Below are 20,810 nucleotides of genomic sequence, written 5' to 3' on the forward strand. Positions count from 1 at the left end.
CAGTCCAAAGAAACATTGGAATTTATGCAAAAAGTATGAGCTACTGTCCATGAAATATTGGAAGAACACAAGCCTGAGAAAGTTGTTGAAAATGGGAAAGCAAAGATCTTGTGGGATTTCAAAATCCAAACAGATAAGAAGTTAGAACATAATACTCCAGATATTACTGCGGATGAAAGTAAAAGGTCAAGCTGATCGATGTGGCAATCCCAGGTGATGGCCTAATGGAAGAAAAAGAGATTGAAAAAATAGCAAGACATCAAGATGTGAAGTTCACTGTCTCTGGGAGAAACATACAACGGTTATTTCAGTAATAAAAGGAGCACTAGGTATGGATTCGTTTTCGTTTTCTCGGCCATGTCGGACGCTCCTCTCCGCAGCTCCGGGAGGAAGCGCCCGAGCACCCTGACCGGGCGGCTGATCTGCGAAGATTAGCCCCCAAGACTCCCAGTGAGGGAGGCAGGATCCGGGACGCTGCGGGAAGAGCCCCCCAAAAATCAATGCGGGGGGTAAATTGCCCGTTTGTCCCTATGGAGGCCGGCAGACGTGCACGGCGCCTTGAGTGCTGCCGGGCCATGGAAAACGGCAAAGAGCAGAACTAGGCGGAAGCCTGTAAGTAAGTGAATCCCTTCTGTTATTACAAGCGCACGCGAAGGAGTGGTGGGATCTGAAGCTAAGAAGGTTCATTCTTCCCCTTCGCTGAGTTTCAGAATCTGGCTGGCAGTCCCCCCCCCCTAAAATGGCAGCGAAAAAACAAAGTCCCGCTCTGGGCAAGTCAATCTCGGCTGCCCTGCAGGGGAAGGGAGAGTCGCTCGAGGAATTGGTGCGGAGGGCGGTTATCGAAGCCATAAAACCCTTTGTTGACAAGCTGAACGAAACAGATCAAAGGGTGGGCTTAATTGAGAGCGAAGTGAAAACCATTAAGGAAGCAGAGGGGGGGACAGAGAAGTCTGCTCGGGAAAGTGCGTCACTCGTGAAGGCTACGAATAAAGAGTTAAAGCTGGTGGAGAACCAGCTGATCGGGCTACAAGTGGAACGAACACAGACAATTTTGCGCCTCCAGAACGTGAAAGAGGAGGAAAATGAGGATTTATGGGGTCTGGTCTCGGAACTATTGGCGACATCCGCGAAGGCAACTAAAGAAGAGGTTAAAAGCGCCATTTTGGAAGTCCGCCGGGCTTCTTCAAAATATGCAACGAAGCGTCAGCTGCCTCGCGAGATCATCATTGATTTTTCATCTAAAAGGATCCGAGACACTATCCTATACAATTCATATAACGCGGATCTGGACTTTTTGGGTAACAAAGTTAAGATAGTGAAAGACGTCCCATTTTTACTTCGGAAAAGACGTTTTAAGTATAAAAAGCTCGCAGCTCTTCTGAGGGAACGTGGAATAAAGTACAAATGGCTATTTCCAGAAGGAATCTGGTTCAGTTACAAAGATCAAGCTTACAAGATATTATCAGAAGATCAACTAAGGGATTTTGAGGACAAAAATCTGGAATTTCAGCACACCAAGCAAGAAGAAAAGGAGAAGTCTGAGGGGGGGGAGGAAACGAGCACTGCGGCTGCAGTTGCTCAGAGAGAACTGCGTCCGGGACCCAGGAGGGGGAGGAAAACTTAATTTGAATTTGAATTGTAATTTGCATTTTGTAAGGTCAACCACTCCATCAATACTATACAAAGCTTTAATTTTTTTTAATAATGGCAGTATGAAGGGAAAGCATTCTGTGTAGTATAGTTGTTATATGTTGTTGTTGTTGTTGTTTTCTTTCCTTCCCTTGTTCCCCTTTCTTTCCTTTGTATTGTTAGTTAATGTAGTTAATAAAAAGAATAAAACATCTTTAAAAAAAAAAGGAGCACTAGGTATGATTCCAAAAGGACTAACTTAACATCTAAGCAATATTGCCATAGACAGGACAACAATCAGACAGTTGCAAACAGCTGCACTACTTGGAACATGCCACATACTAAGGCAATACCTCATTGACTGCTAGAATCTTGGATAAAATCTGAATCTGGGAAAGGCCAAAAAATTCCAGCCCAAACATCTGATGTACTGTGGTAACACCACAATAACAACAACAGAGTACTTATATACCACTCTTCTAGACATATTAGTGCCCACTCAGAGCAGTGAACAAAGTCAGTGTTGTTATTGTCCCCACAATACAGCTGGTGGGCTGGGGCTAAAAGAAGTGCCTTACCCAGGGCTTTTTTTCAGCAGGAACATGGTGGAATGGAGTTCTGGAACCTCTTGAAAATGGTCACATGGCTGGTGGCCCCGCCCCCTGATCTCCAGACAGAGGGGGGTTTAGATGGTCCTCCGGGCCGCCAAGCAGCACAGAAGGTAATCTAAACTCCCCTCTGTCTGGAGATCAGGGGGCGGGGACACCAGCCATGTGATGATTTTCTCCAAGGGCAACCCACTGAGTTCCCCCACCTCTTTTCCCAGAAAAAAAGTCCTGGCCTTACTCAAGGCCAACTGCTGCACTCAGGGTAGTAGTGGGATTTGAACTATTAGAGTACTAATCTGCAGTTCCACCACTTAACCACTATGCTACAGCAGCTATCTCTGCTGATGCTGACTACATATCCCAGTTCCTCAAAGGCTTCAATCACCAAGGGAATGTCGGAATTGGGGCAAGTGACCAGAGATGCAACCAACATACCCATGCTTGCAAGCAGTTCCAGAGGATGGGAACCAGGACCCGGTGTCTGTCCAGCATGTTGTTGTTACTTTCTCCCTCGCTCCCTGTCAGGATAGCGGATGCATCAGGCAAGCCTGGCCAGCCAGCAGACACATCCATGGCAGAACCAGGGGTGCAAATATAGCACTTTAAAGAGCTGCAGCCACTGCTTGCATGGGGAATTAGGGGGGTTTCTCTAGCTGTGGCAGGCATGCTAGGTGTCATGCTAGGAAGGCCACCCACCCACTCTGAACATTACACAGGGACCATCCTTCACTGCAAGAGGATGGGAAGCCCTATATACAGCAATAAAGTCAACAATAAAGAAGCAGTTCAGTAATGAAATAGTAAAAGAAAATGAATTGCAGAGCAGCACATTCTGTTTAAAAGACTCCTTGAAATGTAGCAAGACAAATCCAGTGGCAAACACCATGTTATTTTTACCCCAGAATCTACCTTTTTCTTTTTAGTTTATCCAGCTGACACAGTAAGGGAAGAGGCGATTAATGACAAAGATAGACATTCTTTGAGAAGCATGAAGGTAAACATGGACTTCTTAAACAAAAATACAACACCCCATCAAAATAAGATTTTAGTGTAAGGTGGGTTGAATCAGAATCAACAGTTGTTCTCCCAGCTCATCTCCCTACAATTTGAACAAAAGCCAACATTACCTAATACATCAGGGGTATAATTTCAGCTTTGCAGTCCTGTGTTTATTAACTTAGAATGGTGATAGCAGTAGTTTGCTATTTTTAAACACTTGATTTATGCCTTTCAGTTGGATCTATTCTACTAAGATGCATTTTGTGTGTATTCAGCTGAAAGAGAGCAAACATTTTTCTACAGCTGTGGCAATTTGTTTACCTAGACCTCAATTACAAAATTAACGGGGCAGTTTTTTTGTTGTTGAGTTCCTTAAGCCACCATTTAAACCTCTAATAAAGTAAGCCAAGTAAATCAGAGTGGTAGACACTAACAAAAAGGTATTACTTTCTTTATTCAGTTTTGTAAACCAGCTGCACAGGTATGGTTTCAAAATTTATCAAGGGAGGCAGAAGCAAATTTTGGGGAAACGTATATTTCGGATGCTGAAATTCTGCTATTTGCATCGCTTTATCAGTCAACAAAACTTGATTTGATGATAAAAGAAAGGTTAAATAGAACAATGTATTCATGTTCTAAAGGCTAGTGAACAACACACAAGCAGTCCTGTCCACGCCCCAGTTATACCCCACGTAAGCAGATTAAGGCGACTTAGTCCCAGCAGAAACATTTCATCTTTCTAGTTAGCCCCCAGTGAAAACAGAGGTTTTAAAATGGCATTAGTGGTTTTTATCATGAGGTAAAAGCTACAAGCCCCAGTGTAAATGCCAGAGCTCTGCAGCTGCACCATTCAAAGGCTTAAGGGCTGCCGGGCTTAGGGCACTGCTCCTGCTTGCCAGCTTCAGTGGAATAGATGCCTGGCTTTTGTGTGTGCTGATTTCTCTGGGCTTCTGTAGCTTGCGTCTGAAGCCAAATGCATACTGGCAGGGTTTCCAGCTCCAGGATCAAGCGGGAGTCCCTTGGCTCTGCGGCAGTCCAGTCAGGAAGTGGGGTGGAGTCAACACATGTAGCCTTTGGGGAAGAGCGACAGATTTCTGACTACCTCGGTCCTAAAGACCTAACAAGGATCCCAGTGGGTTTCTGTGAGAGAAAACATGTTAACACTCAAAAATAAACGAGATAAAAATGAACACAGTAGAAATAAATTTCCTTTCACCCTTCCATCCTGCCTGGTTCTTAAACACTGGAGGGGTAGTAGAGGGGGAATTACCAGGAATGGAAGACACCCTGGTTAGGGGTGGCATTGTTACCAAATTGGATCCCACTATGGGACTGTCAAGGGTAGAACCATGCTCGAGTTCTGGAGCAAATACTTGAGATTGTTCACTGTATTGCATACATGGATCTGGATATTAGCATGTGTCGTGAATTCCCCCAGGCTGGTCTTAGAAGCAGACTGCTCAGATTAAGACCAGGAGAATCCAGAGACCATTCTGAAGAAACAGCAGGAGGCTCAGGGGACACCTGAAACCACTGGCCCCCTCCAGACCCAAACCCCTGGGACCCCAAGGCCTCAGTTAAAAGGCCTACTCCTGAAGGCTTAGCTCTAGGCAATGCTGTCAGCAGGCCAGGTTCCCGAGCAGCCAGTCCCTTGCCTTGTGGGGCCATATCCTGGACTACCAGTCCCCCAAACTTTCACCGCAGCAAGTGAAAGCCCCTGAGAAGGCGATGCAGTGAGAGAGAAGCACCAGGCTGGCATCCTGTGTTCCAGCTACTGAGCCAGATCACTGCCCGAGTGCACGTAGTGCCTCAGGTGAAGCCCAGGGAGGGGGGTGGGACTCTTGCCCTGCAAGAAACTTAAGACCTGGGTGAAGCAGAGAGCCTTGTTGGTTCGTCCAGTTCATATGGATGGTTTGCTTTGATGTTACCTACGAATCTGTTTTCAAGTCTTTGCCGTTGGAGCCCGAGCAGCATGGTACTCTCATTCAGAAAGAAGAGACAGAGAAAATCAAATGAAATAGCTGGTAACCTTTATTCCGCTTTCAAAATACAGACCGATATGTGATACGGCAAGATACTACCTAAATAAACCTTGTACATTTTAATTCTAATTGTGTTTTTCTTCTTTGTGGCCTCTGTGCATCACACATATGGGATCTCAATCGCGTGCACAGAGGCTAACTTGGGAACCTATAAAACTTTGAGTGCAAGCTTCCCCACACACAACAGCTGCTCACTGTGCATGCCCAGAGGGGGTAGAGCTGGCACACTCGCCCCATAGATCTTTCTTAACTGCTGCAGCGGCTTCTAGAGAGACCACCTTGTTGTCAGTTTCTTCAAATTAACCATTTAAATGATATGAAAGGAGCAAAAAAAGCCCCACTTTACTTAGGTGTGGGCTGCGTGCAGGGATGTTACAGAGCTGGTTTTATGGTGGCCCTGAAAGTCTAGAAAAACATCCATCCCAGGAAGTCAGCTATAAGAACGCATCCCAAGGAGAGGTGTCCATTTGAGCAAACGGTGTACTGACCTGCCCCTTTTATTGCACTCTCCTTCCTGAGAAGAGGTCTGATTGTTCAGAGGTGAATTAACAGCCAGCTTGCTATCAAAAAGGTGTTCAGGTTAGGAGTGTGCAAAATGAAAAAAAGAGCTGAAAATACATACAAAAATCACTTATTCGGCTTGTTAAAGCAGCTTCTGGAACCAATTTGAGAAACAGCCTGTGATGCCTCCCCCTGGTGAGAAGTGTGTGTGTTTCATATCAGTTCTTACGTGTGCAGCAGTCAGACTGGTCAGGCAGTGGTGGGCTCTCCAGCACCATCTTGTTTCCCCTACCAGCAGGTCTGTCTACTCTCATCATGCAACCAATTGGATCCAAAGGAAACAGTCTGAAAGCCAAGCTACAAATAAAGAATTACACGAGGACTGCAAGTGAAGGGAGTCGCAATGTTAGCCAGGAAGTTGAGTTTTAAAAGAGATCACAGCTCCTAGAATAGGGGAAATTGACAATGCCTTTGATCTCTTTTAAAACTCAGCTTCCCGGCTAACATTGTGACTCCCTTCATGTGCAGTCCTCACGTAATTTGTCATTTGTAGCTTGGCTCTGAGCCCTTAGCATAACTCCATTGGCAAGAAGGGGATGTGAGCGATGCACATGAGTGCATTTTTTCTTCAGCACTTCCTGGGAAATGGCATTGGCATGGAGTGGCTTGTAGGGATCAAATCAACAGAATGCGGAGGAGAAGGTATCTCAGGAAAAGGAAGAGCACCAAACACAGGAAGAGGGCAAATGGAAGAACTTGACCCACAGGAGCAGGAAAATCAGGAGGCATTCTGATCCCTTTTTACTGAGCAATTGGTTCTAGGTCCACCCAGGGTTGCCAGTTCCCTCTCCCCTCCCGTTGGGAGGGTAGGGTACCTGGAACTTACCTTGGGCACGAGGTCCTTCTTCACATGCACACTTTGCACGTGCACGTCCCAGGGCTGATGCAGTGATGTCACTTCCAGAAGTGGCATCACCACGCCTCCTGCATGAGAGCTCTAGTGCTCTATACGGGGCCGATTCGGCCCATTTGGGGCCCAAATCGGCCCCAAACTAAGTTCAGGAACATTCCCAGAAATGATAGCGCTGTGCCCCAGGGAGCATCTATTCACAGCATATATTCCCTGGGTGCCTGGCAGTGGCGGGCAACCTCTGGGGGGCTTGCTACCTCCTGCCGATCGCTGAGCAATCATAGAGTAAAAAGGAGCTTTCTCAGGCCTTTGGGGTTAAAAAGGCTTGTGCTTCTGCCCCCCCCCCAAATTAGGAGATGTGTGATGGTGATTGGATGATCGCTACTGAGAGGGGTAGAGGCTAAGTGACTGGATCTGTCATCTTGAGAGGTATGTTGTTTGCCAGGTCCAAGACGTGACAGAAAGGCTGGAAAGTCTCATCACACCCACAGATTATTATTCCTTCTTACTCATCCACGTGGGAACAAATGGTACTACCTGGCACAGTTCAGAACATATTAAAAGAGACTACAAGGCTCTGGGTAGAAAGCTGAAGGACCTGGGAGAGCTCAGGTTGTGGTTTCGTCACTTCTTCCTTTGGGGGGGGGCATGGCTTAGGGGAAGAAAGCAGAATACTGGAAATAAATAACTGGCTGTGCAGATGGTGTCATCAGGAAAGGTTTTGTTTCCTGTGCTTTTGGGAGGAAGCACTTCTATCAGGAGATGGTTTGCACCCCACCAGGGTAGGGAAAAAATGTGTTTGGCAGGTGCCTAGCAAATCTGATAAGGAGGGCTTTAAACTAAATCCTGTGGAGGAGGGAGGAAAAACCCGCATAACTAGTATGATACTGATTAGTGGTGATAAGAGCACTAATGATCAGCGGATAAGCAACTCCAGGCACATAAACCACAGATTCTGATGTGTCTACACTAATGTGCACAGTATGGAAAACAAACAAGAAGAACTATGTGGCCGTTGTAAATTTGACAGCTATGACCTAATAGGCATTACTGAAACTTGGTGGGATAAAACACACTATTGGGATATTAGGACTGAGGGGTATAACTTGTTTAAGAGGAAAAGACCAATAAGGAAGGTGGAGAAATAGCACTATATGTCAAGTATGTATATACTTGTGAGGAAATACCTGCATTTGATCATGGAAGGTCTGTTGAGAGCCTTTGGTAAAAATAAAAGGAGAAAGAAATAATAGTGACATTACGGTAAAAATAAAAGGAGAAAGAAATAATAGTGACATTACGGTGGGGGTCTGCCACAGACCACCAGGCCAAGCAGAGGACCTGTATGATATACTCCTAGACCAAATTACAAAATTTTCAGAGATGGAACAGTCATCGTGTGAGATTTCAATTACCCTGATATCTGCTGGAAGTCAAAACTCTGCTAAAAACATAAGATCCATTAAATTCCTGACTTGTCTTGCTGACAACTTCATTTTCCAGAAAGAAGAGATGGAAACAAGAGGGTCTGCTATTTCGGACTTGATTCTCACCAACAGAGAAGAATTGGTTGATGAGGTAAAAGTAGTGGGCACCCTGGGTAGTAGTGACCATGTCGTTTTGGAGTTTAAGATCTTGGGTAAGGGGAAAGCTGGCCATAGTGAGACGTATAGGTTGGATTTTAGAAAAGCTAATTTTAACAAGCTCAGAGTCTGAATCCTTCGCATTCACTCAGTTGGCGGGAAGAGGATGTGCGTGGAGTGCATTTTCCCCATGCTTCCTAGGCATTGAATGGCTCGTAGGGATCAAAGGTTTGCTTTGCACCGAGGAGGGGAGCTGCAGACAGCATGATACATCGCGCCAGCATCACCATCCCTTTGTGTACACTTTTACACACAATGCGAGGAAAAGCTAGTCCAACAACATCCACATGGGCGTGCCCACGTGGGTTTGAGGATGGAGGAGACTCCTGCAGCCTCTGAGCCCCCGGCTGCCCCAAAGGCTCATGTTATGCAGATTAGAGAGAAATTGGAAAAAAGCAATTAAAGGAGAGTCAGGACGGAGGTCCCAGGCATGTGGAGCTTGGTCCATCCAGTGGCCTTCTGCTGCTGCTGTCCTTCGCTTAGGTGCCATGGTGCCCCAGGCCCACTCACTGTGACTTAAGAAGTCCTCCAAAGATAGAGGGTTGAGAAGCACCAGGAGGAATTTCATCTAGCTCAGAAAGCCTTTCAGCTGTTGAGGCTTTTCTGATTAAAACTGTTAACCCAGCATTAATGACCGATCGGGTCTGATTTTTTTTGTTTTCGGGGATAATAACGAGACTCTCTTATTCAGTTTCTTCTGCGACCCCAGTTTCTCATTTTTCCTTTTCATTCCATTCTGAGTTAACACTTTTAGTCAGAAAGGGAGACTAGCAGCCAGAAACCAGGCCAGTCTCCCCCTTTCGGTAGTTAAAAAAAAAGGGGGGGGGAAGAAAGCCATGCTCCCTCTACTTCCCTTCCCATGAAGGAAAAAACCCAGCCCCCCCCTTCCTGCGCACTTTTACGCACAGTGCAAGGATAGTCTGGTGGCCTGGAGTTCCGGCCTGGGCACCTGCAGATTAGGGAGGAGGATGAACCCAAATGGCCCCTCATCATGGAAACGAAACCAGAAGGCCCAGGGCAACATGGCATAACAGCAGGACTCAAAGGCAAAGTTTATTGGCTTTGTCACAAAAGCAGGATTTTTTTTAAAAAAAAATTCGCTGTGTTGTGCTGGCCCAGGTGGCAATGGAGAGCTCTTCTGCTTGCACGCCATGCTGGCACTGCTTGTTTCCCCCATGGCGTGCACCCAGCTACTGCCAATACTCTTCTTCTTTGGGGTCCATTAGTTTCCATGTGCTTGAGGAGGAACTCATTGAATTGATGGGTTTGGGGATGATGAGAAAAGAACAGTGTGCGCTTGCATGCAGAGCTGCCCAACTTTTGTCTTGGCTCGCGCCTTCCGCAAGCGTTCCTCGGGTTCCATAAACACAAAACCCCATTATTGCATGCTCTCACTCTTGGTGGCTTGATAGTTTAGAAGGAAGACTGTGTTTTATGGGCAATTTTTGAGCTGTTGCGTGCAAAAACAGCTGCACCAGAGCCTCACCCCCTTGAAGAGAGGGGCATGCATTTGCGCATGCACAGGCAACAATCAAGGGGACAAAACTCATGAAACAAAAAAACAAACAAACAAATCAGTTCCAAGCTAGAACCCCCAAGTTGGAACAGATCAGTAATGAGCCACAATTGTTCTATAACCCCCAGAACCAAAACGAAAACAGAAACTTTCTAGATGCTCATCCTAGTGGCTAGTACCTGTGTTGATAAGACACTTACAATGAAATCCTAAGCAGAGTTACTCTAGTCTAAGCCTGTTGATTTCAGTACATGGCACCACCAGCACCGCCTTGCCAGTCCCATCCTGTGTGCTTTTATGCACAATGCAAGGAAAGGCTGGCAAGCAACCCATGTCCACGTGAGCGTGCACACAGGGGTCTGAGGAGGCAGCAGACTCCTCCAGCCTCTGAGTCCCTAGCTGCCACAAAGGTTCATGTTATGCAAATAATGGAGAAAATTTGAAATAATAAACCATTGTTAATGGAGAGCCACACCAAAGGAGACCCAGGCATGTGTGGACTGGGATTCCCGTTCAGTCTTTTCTGCAGTTGTCCTTCACTTGCCACTGCAACTAGCCAACTGTGATTATAGAAGTTAACCTAAGAGAGTGGATCAAAAAGCACCACGGGATGCTTCTTCTTACCCAGAAAAGGCAAGGGATGGTCCACAGGCCAGTGCCAGTCCACGAACCCACAGCTGCTGGTCCTTGGTGAGCTCAGGAAAGAAAGAAACAATAGCATAATTTAAAAATCACATCAGAATTCCACCAAGAATGATAATCAGCCGATAACGTCGACAATATTAAATAATGTTTTCAGCCACACGCTATATAATATTGATAATTATGCCATAGTGCTCCAGTATATACATATCACACTAAACACCCACAAAAGAAAACATAGTGCTCCAGCACGTATGTATCACATTAACCACCCCAAAACAAAAAGTCCAAACTAAAGCATTTTCGAGACATGAGCGGAACACACACTTTCCTGCCCAGCAAGCAGCCTTTCAGTCAATCTTCAGTGTGTTTAAACGGGAGCATCTCCGCGAGTTCACCGCACTTGATATGCACACTCCCATTCCAATTAACACAGTGAAGAACGTTAGTTTTTCTGATCCGATGTGCTACGTACCTATGCAAATACAATAATTATATGGCACAAATATGGTACTGGTTCCTGGAACATTTGTAGGGGGGTGGAATTGCTGGTCCACCACATCAGATAGTTTGAGAAGCACTATTCTGTGGTATCATCTGTCCTAGCGCATAACAGGCCTTCACCACTGAAGGACAAGTACTCAATTCTTGTCCTGGTATTGGGCATCAAGAAGCCATATATGGCATTGAAGAGCTACCATTGTAGAAATATGATGTCACCCACACTCGTCAACATGCTTGGAAGAGCTTGTATGATGGTTCTGCTTCACTCCCCGGCAGGATATATTCATTCCTTGCAGCCCTCAAGAGAGCAGGTGAAATGCAGCCTAGCTTGGAGGCTGGGACAGAAGTCCTTTGTTTGCTCCCCAACCTCCACTAAGCAGGATTCGAAGCTTTCCTTTGGGCAGTGTGCTACCACCTCCGGTTTCTAACCCCCCATTTTCCCTTGGCTGCTGCCAGGGATCAAAAGGATACATTTCCAAACCATGAGCAGACTGCCAAGGCCATGGATAGGAATGAAGGCAATGTGTCTTAATCAAAACAACTTTATTACTACTATATACAACTCAAGAGTAAATTCAGTTTCAAGACTAGAATGCAGACAAAGAAAGGAAACACAGACTTTGCTGATCTATTTGAGTCTTGCACATCCTGAGCATGTGCACTTCCCTCCTTGCCGGGAACTGCAAACAAGTAAATACATACAGTGGATGCTGGTCCTAATGCATAGCATCACATGCACTCCCTCACACACCTATACACAGAAGGGGCAGCTGTTTCTCAGGTCCTCCCCATGTGTAAAAAAGTTCTTGACCAATCTGGGCCTAAGTTTTGAAGTCCAAAAAGCCAGCTAGTCTCAGCTTGGCCAATGGAGAGGGGCTAATACATGAAAAAGATGCCCTATTTTCACTCTTGATTGTAACGTCAAGCATATCTAGCCAAATAGGGCTTTCCCCAGCCTAGGTGATTCCTCCGAGCTGGTCAGTCACAACAGCCATGCTCCATCTGCACCACAAGTTGCTTCATCAAAGAAGAGTCTTTTCTTTAAAAGTAACTGCTATGAGACTTGCGTTCACTGGAAGTCCATCCAAGGCTGGAGACAGCTTCTCCTATACAAAGTGCCAGTATCTGGCTATAGGCCACATACTTAGAAATGGTGAAGGTCTTCCTTCCAAAAGCATCATTTCCCCTATTTCCTCATCAACAAGAGCTGTATGTTGGGACTGGTGTCCTTTTAACTGTGAGGTATGCATCACTAAGAGAGTTTAGGGTGGGGAGACAAAAATGAAAATCACAGCCCACAGGCTCCTCGAGATATTTTGTAGCGGGTGTAGTGGAAGATGGTTTAATACAAGGTTCTTTAGCTACATCCAGTTAAGTAGAAGAGACTAGAGGAGTCAACGGTGCATGAAAAACAGTCTGAATGACCTCAAATAATGGATCTCTTTTGGTGGCGGTTGTCAAGTGCCAAAGTCGTCCTCAACATCGGTTCTTAAAAAATACAATGATCCTCAGTGGGTGACCAAAGTTGTTGCTTATACATCATGTTAGCAGAGAATGAGCTGGATGCTCACCCCAGTTCTGATGCATCAGATTCATATGAGACCCTGGGGGCTTAGTGGAAGTCAGAGACTGCCCAATGGCTTTAACCTCAGCAGATAGGAGGAAAGAAAGGAATAATGGGAGAGAGGGGAGACTCTGAAGGTTCCCCACGCCATTTGCAAACGGGCGTGGGGAACCTCCTTCCCTTCAAAGTCTCCCTCAGTCCAGCCGGCTGGAGGGAGGGGGGGAGACTGTCAGGAAACCTCTGACAAGCAGCTGAGTTGGAGGTGAAGTGCCCCCTCTCCCTGCTGTGAAGAGGGAGAGGGAGGAGTGAAGGATGTCGCCATGGGCTTCTACCCTTCTTTTCTCCCCTTCCTTCTTGCACTCCAATTATAGGTGCAGTTAAGTGTGACAACAAAGGATGTTTCTCATTTATTTACCCTCTGCAGAACAGACACAGGATGGAGATGAGTGGCACCACTGCTGCTCTGCTTCCACCACCATCAGGGTCTTAGGATGGGGCTGCTGTTAGCTAATTATGCCAGCAGCAAACCAGGGGCTGGAGAGGCTCAAGGAACCAAGTTCAAATCCACCTATAATATATCCATGACACCTCCCACTGCTATGCGGGCTTACAAGTTACACCGTGTGGCATCAGCACCACATGTGCAGGGCTGGCCAATGGCATATCTCCAGATGCACCAGCATCGGGCTTAGTCATCCTAAACCCTTTCGTGCTTAGGATGGCACTGTGAATACTGGGTTTCAGGAGTTGCTAATCCAGCTTCTTAATTTATGAAATAAGGGTGTGATCACATTCTTCACCTCGTGTCAGTACCCACTTTGAAAAAGAAGCCTGAAAGCTAATAATGGCAGTAGAGGAAACAGACAAGAATATCCAAAAGATAGTTTTTTACCTGTGAATATAACATATTGTAATTGCCAATGACTATAGTCACTTCTTTACAAAAATGTTTTCCTTTCATCATCTGGACAGCAATGTATAACTATTTACAATGGAAAAATAGGTAAGGAAAGAAAAATAAATAGTATTCATAATTTAAATTAATCTTTACTATACCAGATTTTGAACACAAAACACTTCATTCACGTCTATTCATACCTATTTTTTCTTAACATGAGTGTTCCAAGTCTCCAATTTCATTTTTAAGATATTAGTTATTTTTCACTCCTGTTGTGTCTTTAGTATTTGTTTCTGTTTAGTGCTTTTAAACATCTCCTGGAAAAATAAATAATTTTGAAAATATTAAACATTACTGAATGTCATTTTAACTGACTTGTTTTTCCACATAGTTAAGAACATCACAACTGCTGTAAAAAAATTATATTCTCTGAACAGGTCTCTTTTTTTCTCTTGGGATTTTTTAAACAAAAGTAGTTCCAGAATTGAAATGAAAAATTATAATCTTTCTTAATGCTTCAAGAGAATATTGAGTCAGTCACAGCTTCTAGGAGCTCTCTCAGTTCCACCTACCTCACAGGGTGTTTGTTGTTGTGGGGATGATAATAACATACTTTGTAAACTGCTCTGAGTAGGTGTTAAGTCATCCTGAAGGGCAGTATATAAATTGAATGTTATTGTAAATTTCCTGGAAATATCAGTTATGGTGGAATGTGCTTCCAAAACACCACAGAAAATATAGTTTCAGGTCATGCTTGTCTGCAGTAGAACTGTAGGATTTGAGTCCAGTAGCACCTTAGAGACCAACAAGATTTTCTGAGTGTAAAGCTTTCGAGAGTCAAAGCTCCCTTCATTATATCTGACCAAGGGAGTTTTGACTCTCGAAAGCACTTGAAAATCTTGATCTTTAAGGTGCCACTGGACTCAAATCCTACAGAAAATACAGTGATTTGTTAATGACTCTATAATCAAAAATTTAACATGTTAAACTCATTTAGTAAAAGCAAACATTAGATATACAAAACAAGCCATGTAGTGTAGCACAATCACGAGAATGAAAACAGGTTGCTTGTGATAATGACAAACCTCTACTGCAAGCCATTGCAAGGGTTGAGTACTGCAACCCTGACTGCCACATCCAGCAACATGTAGTCTTCAGCCATCCTGCGACATTCCTTGCAGAAAGGATTATATGTGTGAACAACGTCGCCCTCTAGTGCCTAAAGACACCCGAAGCCTGGGTTCCCTGGCTTTATAATGTTCATTGAAATCCAGTCTGAAGCTCAGAAATTGGAGACGTTCATCAGAACCGGTGGTCAGTGACACCAAGAACTGCTGCACAATGCCCTGAAAAAAATGAAGAAGTAAAGATTCATCTAAACGTCTGCATACTATTATTTGAATATAATGGCATGACTATGACAGCCAACACAGTATAGTGCTTACAGTGTCAGGTTAGGGTCAGGGAGATCCAGGTTTGAATCCCCATGCTGCCATGGAAGCTTGCTGGGTGACTGTGGCAGATGGGAAGAGGTCCTGACCCTTTCTGTCAGTCATCAATTCTCCGAATGCCTGTTTGGTGTGGGCACACAGAGCAGCTAAAAGCAAGTCAAAAAGAACTCTTAAAAACTCTCAAGTACAATAATTCATCTAATAGCTGGGTTTCAGTCTATTAAATGTAATGATCTTTATGCTGTTTTACAATTTTGTTTTAGTCTGCATGTCCTCTCGTGCAGGCTCATCTATAGGCCATTTAATGTCTCGGGAATGTTATGTGGGTTGCTTGATTATTCCTCTATTAAGAAGGAATGTCCTATTTTCCACAATAAAATAATGGAACAGGTTACACTGTACTTCACTCTCACTTGCCTTCCTCCAAATCATATACAGGTCCAGATAAGGCTACGTTAAAACAGCACGTACTTTACAAAAAAAGACAGGTGCTCATCATTACTCCTCTTATATGAAAATTCATCAATAATGTTTTGAAAAAAATACCTGATAGAAATGGGTAAGAAGTTGCAGCTGTGAACACATCTTGGTTTTGAATCTTTAAATTCTTTAATTCTTTCTCTTCTGAAGCTGTCACTCCCCATTCACCCTTAAAAACTGTGATGGAAAAACACATTTGGGTCATTAGAAATCAAAAGGCACATTTTTATACACTGGCATTAAATGGACTCACACATTGATTTTCTCAGAATTCTAAGCATTATTTATGAGGCTGCAAGTATGTTATGTTAGCTTGATAATCTCACAACCTTGGAAACCAAGCAATTAATCAAAGAGATTCTAGGACAGACAGCATAGCAAGTATGAATGAAGAATTTCTCTTGCCAAAGGACTGGATGGCCAACAAATATATATTAATGGAAAAAATTAGATTTGAGTTTCACATTCGCTGTCAATTATGGATTATTCAAAGATTAATATAGAAAGGGTTTCAGTTGTTCTTACAAATATATATTTTCCCAACCTTTTTGAGGGAAAGAGAAGATTTTAAGGAGGAATAAGAAAAACTCATCCCTCTCCCTAAGAATGCTATGGAAGACTTCTTTTACCTCCAGGTCTTGTTCTCTTTTTTTCCTCTTCAAACTGCAGCCATAGCTGTAGCTCTTCCAAGGAAGCTCTGTACATTGCATCTTGAGTATTTTGAAATTCAAGGATCTGGTCAAAGATGGCTCGAAGTTGGTTGAGAAGCATCGACAAAGAGGCAGTCATGAGATGAAAAGACACACACAAAATATCTGAGAAAAATGAGATGTTTAAGTAGAAAGGAAGATTAGCCAATCTTCACAGAATTGCTGAAATACTGCTATATTACTGCTTCCTCTTAAAGCAAGGGGATACACAGTTCCATGCACAGATTCTTTGTCAGCACCACAAAATAGAACGAGATCACTAGGCAACCCAGGTGAAAGGAAGTGTGGAGGGAATGTTGTGTTAAGAGAATTATAAATTAAATTATAAAAATCATAACTATAAAAAAGAAGGGGTTTACTCTAGAGACAGTATCCAGCAAAAACAGAGAAATAATTGTGTCCAAGAAAACTTCATGAGCAACAATGATATGCTCCAAGTCCTGAGCTTGTTGAACTTTGTTCCACAGTTCATCCCATGAACATTCAAGTACCTATGGGACAAAAACTTCGGTGTTGGGCTGTCTTTTATTTTAGAGAGAATTAAAAAAAAAACGTTTCTGTTCCACTCCTGTAACACGCTTAATTTGATCTGTCAATAAGAACATAAACTAACTTAAAAAACAATAATCAAATGGATCATTAAATAATACCTTAGGTGTGATGTAATTTTGCATTTGATTAAAGAAATTGATGGTTTCTGATGCCAGAACATGACACTGATGCAGCATCCAAAAAGCTCTGTAAGAAACCCAAATAATTTGGATACTAAAAATTAGAATCAAAAGAACCTAGATGTTTATATAGGGTTTTAAAAAATCATTCATAAGTTGCATCATCAGCCTAGTCCCTTTTTTAAAAAAGGGCACGTCCTCATATGAGAGGAGACATACACTAACAGTGCAATCCTATGCAGAGTTACACCGGTCTAAGCCCATTGAAGTCAATGGCCTTAGACTGGAGTAACTCTCCATAGGATTGCACTGTAAGACTTGGATCCAATTCCACAGTGGATCTTTCCCATCTTCAAGCAGCCCCCTGCTTCCACCACCAGCCACCACCACCACCACCACCACAACAATAACAACAACATTCAATTTATATACCGCCCTTCAGGACAACTTAATGACCACTCAGAGCAGTTTACAAAGTATGCCATTATTAAACACCCTGTGAGGTGGGTGGGGCTGAGAGAGCTCCTAGAAGTTGTGACTGACCCAAGGTTACCCAGCTGGCTTCAAGTGGAGGACTGGGGAATCAAACCCAGTTCTCCAGATTAGAGTCCTGCGCTCTTAACCACTACACCAAACTGACTGTCCAGTTTGGGGAGGAGAGCCATAAAACAACTGCTGAGGATCAGTAGAACCTCCAGAACAATACACCAAGTGGACTTTGAGGGGTACACAACATGATGGGAGGAAACTGGGCAATATCCAACCACACACAAATATGCCTGTGCATGCTCTTCAACAAACTTCCCCAGTTTGTGGGGACTTGCAGCCAAACCCATATATTGGAGTTCAGCTATCACCATATTAATCCCATTACCTTCCTACCACAGCTGCTTACACCCAGTACTGTATGAGTCTACAAATTTAAAATGCACCCCCCACACACACACACACACATTTAACTCCAAGATCAAACAAGACAGTGAAGTTAAAGTTGCATGCTGTGAGCATACAACTTTTGTACAAAACAGTTATTCTACAAAAGTACTTAATAAAGGAATATGGAACACATGGTTTACTACTAGGCATGTAGAATCACTATAGTACACAGGGGGGAAATGGTTCCCCATAATATTTAAATTTATTCTCTAGAATTTATAATGCTCCATAAGAAGATCTGATTTCTCCTGAATTGTTTTAAAAGCTCAGGGACAAAGTACTACACCCACTTTGGCACTGCCCAGTTTTGTACTAGATTATAGGAACAGACAATGTCTGCGTGAAACAACGAAATTAACAGGTGGAGATCTATAAGAAGCAAAATTATATGGAGCTAGAATTACCTAAGAGATCACACAGCTACCCATGAGGAATCCAAGATATTCCAGTATATTTTCAGATCAGAAGTTCTACTTATGATATCAAACTCCAGTGTAGCATGTTGGGTTTAGAATTCCTATTTTACAGAACACAAAGGAATTATATGGGAGCATTGAATTGACTGGGGTTTAATTTTAAGTAAGCATGGGATCAATTTGCATGATTACTCATATGCTGCATACTATTAACAGGTGTATATTAATAATGATGACAATAATAACTGTACTTATATACCACTCTTCTAGACAGATTAGTGCCCCATTTAGAGCAGTGGACAAAGTTGCTTTTATTATTATCCCCACAATACAGCTGGGGCTGAGAGGACTGGCTTACCCAAGGCTACCTACTGAGCTCATGGCAGTAGTGGGACTCAAACCAGCAGAGTGCTGATTTGCAGTCCACCCACTTATCCGCTATGCTACAGCAGCTTCAATACTATAGTGCCATAGTTCCTAAGCCAAATTTAAAACAAAAGAGGTCAAAAGTGGCTTTGGGGAAGAGGAGTAATTGGTGCCTATTGCCACCATTATCAACCATGACTGGTTAACCGCCAGCAAAAAATATTACAGAGTCTGTTTTTGGACATGGATAGTAGTCAACAGGGATAGGTAGAGAAATTGCAGAAACGATGAGAACCTCGAAATAGATTGTTGCTCTGATCTGAAGCCAAATTTTAATGACTATCATTTACTTTATGCACCAGCGTATGATTGACTTTTTCTTTGCAAAATTTTTTTTTAAGTGCTGTGAAATTGGAATGCCTGTCTATGTGAAGATGCTTTGATGAAGACTGTACAGATCGATCAGGGGACATGACCAGCTAAATGTTTTGCCACACAGAAAGGGGAGCTATACTTCATTTTTTTATTCCCTTCCAAAAACAATCTTTAAAAAGCTTCAAGCTCCTAGTAACTCAGACTATGTTTGACTACAAGTTCTGAAGAATTAGGACAATGCCTTGCCTAAACTAACTACATTATGTCAATCCTTATCTATGCCTTTATTATGAGGTGGAAAGTATTTATTCAATATTTTCCAACTCATCCTGTTTTTTTAAAAATACACTATAAATTCTGAAAGCAGTATTCCACTCCTTCAAAAGGAACTGCTGTTGCTCAATGCCACATAATGGGCACAGCTTATAAGGATTTGCTAAGTTCACGGTCAATGTTCTACCTCTGTATTACCTTATGCATCCATCCTATTGGGTGTCCTACCTACTGGTTTCTGGTGTTTGTTCGTGTTTAATTTTGGGAGGCAGAGTCTGCCTTTCCAGAGCATGATCCCTCTGAGATTACACCACTCTTCTTTTGGAAGAGCTTTGCTAAAATGCTTAGGCTGAACTTTGTGGGGAAAGGAGATTAAACATCCTCAGTCAAGGGTACTCAAGTGTAGAGCAAGCTTCAAGAGGAGATAAGACCTTGCCAAATCCTCCGTTTGCACTGCAGTTTTTTAAAAAAAACACCTGTTTGCTATGACTACCTATGAGAGACAGAGGCCAAAGGATTGTTTGTTGTGTTTGATATGCCTGTACTGCTAGAGAAAAAGTAAAATTTGCAATGCAGACTTGAAAGAAGCAAGTCAGACAATACAGTACAAAAACTATGTGGCATACAATGCACCAAACCAGCGCAAGACAGAACCACCAGCAGCAAAATTACATTGCTGTAATTACAAATTTTTAGATTTCAGATCGGTCTTCTTACCTTCTGCTACTACTTTCATACTAAATATTTAAATTAAAGAGCAGGTCTGTATTAAAAAATAATGTGAAAGCTCCTGAAGTGAAGAACAGGAAATTTTCCCCATTAATATGGCTGGAAGCCCTGAAAGTTCAAAATATTTCACATTCTTGCAGGGGTGTGTACTTTCCATTCCCATATAAAGGTCATAAAATCTTGGCAGATAATCTTCCAAAACCTTCAGTTTTCTATCCTGTCTCCTTCTCTTTTGTTTTTGTGATATTCCAGTGATCATTAAAAAAGACTTAAGTTGCACAAGGTGTTCTATCAGGTAGAAGTCGGGACCTTGGTGAAGTCCCCATTTCAATTTTACTGAATATTTTTGGTTACAGAGAGATAGGAGTAAGACCGCTGGCCTTTGTATTTCCAGTGGAGAGACACTATTTGTTAGTTTGTTTTCCTTGCTCAGAGGAACTAATGTGCAACATGATGCCAAAGGTATCAATATATATCTACATGTCTGCTTGCACTGAGCACAGAGATGTTGGCGAGTTTAAAATCATGGCCTAAAACATCTCTTTTACTTTCCCCATCTTTTTGTTTTATTTTTTAACATCCTGCCAGAAGAAGAGTTGAGGAGAACTCTAAAGTTTGCACAATGTTTTGCTTCTTGTTAGTTGATCTTAATAAAAGTTATAATGTGGACTGTGGTTTGTTTTTGGAATTTGGTTTTGGACCATCCCAGCTTTAAATAGCTTTTCTGTACTTAAGAGCAGCAACTGTAGTACAGAATATACATCAAGAAATACAGCTGGAAAGGTGGCACTTGGCTTTACTTCATCCACAGACTCAGAGCCAAGCTATAAGTGATGCCTGACAGGAGTTGGACACGTGTCAGTTTTCCTCAAGTTTTGATGGGAAGTGTAGGTGTTCTGTCTGACTTGCAGCTTGACTTTCCATGTAAAAGCCCATTGAAATCAATT

The 20,810-nt window shown here is 43.1% G+C and overlaps 1 pseudogene; it reads right to left on the minus strand.

Annotated features, from left to right (window-relative positions):
• Nucleotides 1-14,643: 14,643 nt before the first annotated feature.
• The window catches only part of LOC129326201 (gamma-tubulin complex component 3-like), a 54,241-nt pseudogene continuing 48,074 nt past the window's right edge, over nt 14,644-20,810 (minus strand).

The sequence above is a fragment of the Eublepharis macularius genome, chromosome 3 (assembly GCF_028583425.1).
Source record: "Eublepharis macularius isolate TG4126 chromosome 3, MPM_Emac_v1.0, whole genome shotgun sequence".
NCBI classification, from domain to species: Eukaryota; Metazoa; Chordata; class Lepidosauria; order Squamata; family Eublepharidae; genus Eublepharis; species Eublepharis macularius.